This window comes from Lucilia cuprina, chromosome 5 (genome assembly GCF_022045245.1).
Source record: "Lucilia cuprina isolate Lc7/37 chromosome 5, ASM2204524v1, whole genome shotgun sequence".
Lineage (NCBI taxonomy): Eukaryota > Metazoa > Arthropoda > Insecta > Diptera > Calliphoridae > Lucilia > Lucilia cuprina.
The window spans coordinates 14761196-14763932 of record NC_060953.1 but is presented as its reverse complement, the minus strand read 5'-3'; positions in this window follow the sequence as shown (position 1 = coordinate 14763932).

The following is a 2737-nucleotide window of genomic DNA, read 5'->3' as shown; positions in this document are numbered from 1 at the left end:
TCGTCAAGGTTACATGCCCCCGGGGGGAAAGTTTCCTGGGCCAGCTGGCATATCGGCAATGGTCTTTAAGCAGTGCTCCTCGACGCTTGCAGGTCCATTAGCTAATATTTTCAGCATTTTATATTATGCCGACAAATTTCTTTAATGCTGGAAAATTTGCTAATATAACAATTTCTAAAAAAAATTTTGCCAATACTTTCTAAAGTTATGGAAAGTATGGTCGATTTTCATCTTGTCAGGTATTAAGAAACCAACAATTTACTAAACCACCGCCATGGTTTTCGTAGAAGTTGCTCTACGGAAACTCTACGGAAACTTATCAGCCTTCATTTCTGAGAAATGGTGTCATTTCATTCACCATTTTGGCGAAAGTAAATTGATAGCTCTAGATATTTTCAAGGTATTTGATAGAGTGTAGCATGGTGTACATGTATCAAAATTAATTGCATTTTTAAATGTCAAAAAAGCATTCAAGTGTTTCGAATTTTTTAAACGGTGTAAGACATATTTCACTCCATTTGATCTTCTTACTATTTACACCACTTATATCTGACCGAATATGGAATACAACTCTCATACATGAGCCAGAGCTTTGAAGTCTATTTGGAGCTACTCGACTGCGTACAGAAGAGGGCGAAGATACTTATCGGTGACAGCAGGGTTTCCAACTCTATTGATTCACTAGAGCACCGTCGCAATGTTGGTTGTTCTTCTCTGTTCTTTCCATACTACCATGTGTTGCTCTGAAATTAGGGAACTTGTTACCGATACCCGTATATTCTTCCGTAACACACATCTTTCTTCAAGAATACACCTATTTGTGGAAGATTGGCCGGTGGATCGCACAACATACTACTAGGAACATTCATTCTTCGGCCTCACTGTTTTTACTATACCCTCTATCCTCCTTCCCACAACCAATTTTTCTAGTTCCAACACAATGCATTGCATAAGTAGGGGTCATCCCCTGAGTGCTGAGGTGCAATAAAATTTTTTTTTTTGAAATTTAACACGTACTTTTCATAGATGAAGTTAACCTTTATAGTGGGGACGGTATTATGCTTTTCTGCTGATGTCTGTAACATTCTAAAATATTGGACATAAACCCACCTTTATGTCGGCTCAGACATTTAAGTAAAATATAAGCTGTCTAACTGATGATTTCTTAACGCATATAGCAAATTAAATTAATCACTTAAGTATATTACGTTCATCATTCTAATTAATTTTTTTTTTTTATATATTATTTTTATACATTATTTTCCCAACTAAATGATAAATTGCTTGCATTTTTATATTGTTGTTGTTTTTTATTTCTCCAAAATATATTTATTGTTATTCTTTTGTAAATGTTTTATTTTTTTATTATTATTACACTTATTTTTTGTCAGCATTTGTTTTCTTTTTATCATCTTCTTTATATAATTTATAATTAAAACTGTGTTGTCATGTTAAATGATATAAATTAATTAATTTTTAACATAATAAATTGTTGATGTTGGCATAATAACCACACCACTGACTGTCCGTCTGTCTGTCTAAGAGGTTGGCTGGCACTACCTCCATTACATCACCATCTTTATCATTAACATCATCAAGCAGCAGTTGGTAGAACAAGAGTATTTTTTAAATGGTTTTTGTGCAATTTGCCAACATCATCGTTGTTGTTGTTATTATTATCCTGATATTGGTGTTGTTCCTTTTAAATGCTGTAACAGTAGTATTTAAACATAATGGTGTTGATGGTGATCAGCGTTATGCAATAAATTTATTTATTACCAGATCCAGCACTTATTTATATGTAAATATGTATGAGTTAAAAAAAATATATATATATATAATGTAAATTTTCAATGATAAATGTTCGATTGTGTGTGTATGTTTAATTTAACACATACATATTGCTTGTTTTTATAATTATTATATGTGTTAAAATATATGACCAATTGTTAACAGTGAGTATCAATACTGTTTAATATTACAGGTGTATTATGTGCAACGTTTTCGTAGGTTGTGCTGTTTAGTATTGGTGATTTTGAAGACCTAGAATAGCAGGTATTACACTATATTTATCAAATCCACAAAAAAATTTGCAAAAAGTAATCAAGTTTACCATAGAAACAGAGATCATTAAAGGCTTTAAACCAAAACACTGTTTACACCAGAGGAGCTCAAGATTGACATTTCATAGCACACGTGATAGGGTAAGAAAATTCTGCTAACGCTAAGTTGATAAACATATACTGAAGGTTTAATTCTTGTCTTTTTTATAATGAGCAATATCAGTTGGTTTGTTCTCAACTTAAAAAACAAAATCAATTCAGTTGCTGATCAGCACTTGTCGTAGCAAGGTCTGTGCGCGTAGTATTTAAAGTACACACAAAAATACAACAACAAAATTTTGAGAAAGCCGAATTAATGTAGGAGAACATGAGAGAACAGTTGATAGTTTTTTATATATAGACTTTGATATACGCTGGCTGTTAAAATCCATCATAAATATTTGACAGTTAGCATATAGTTTGTAGTCATTTTATTAGTATACTTTGATTTTGAATTGAATCCTGTTCCTCCCCCCGGGGGCATGTTACCTTGGCGAGACCTCCGCCTTGGTGTTATTGCAATCCCGGGGTATAAAGAGGTGCCCAATACCTCCAGTCTGACCGGGACTGAAAAATTTGTTATCTCAGTCTACTGTTTGGCTTAGTCCTTGCATAGATTGGCAGAGGTCATACCA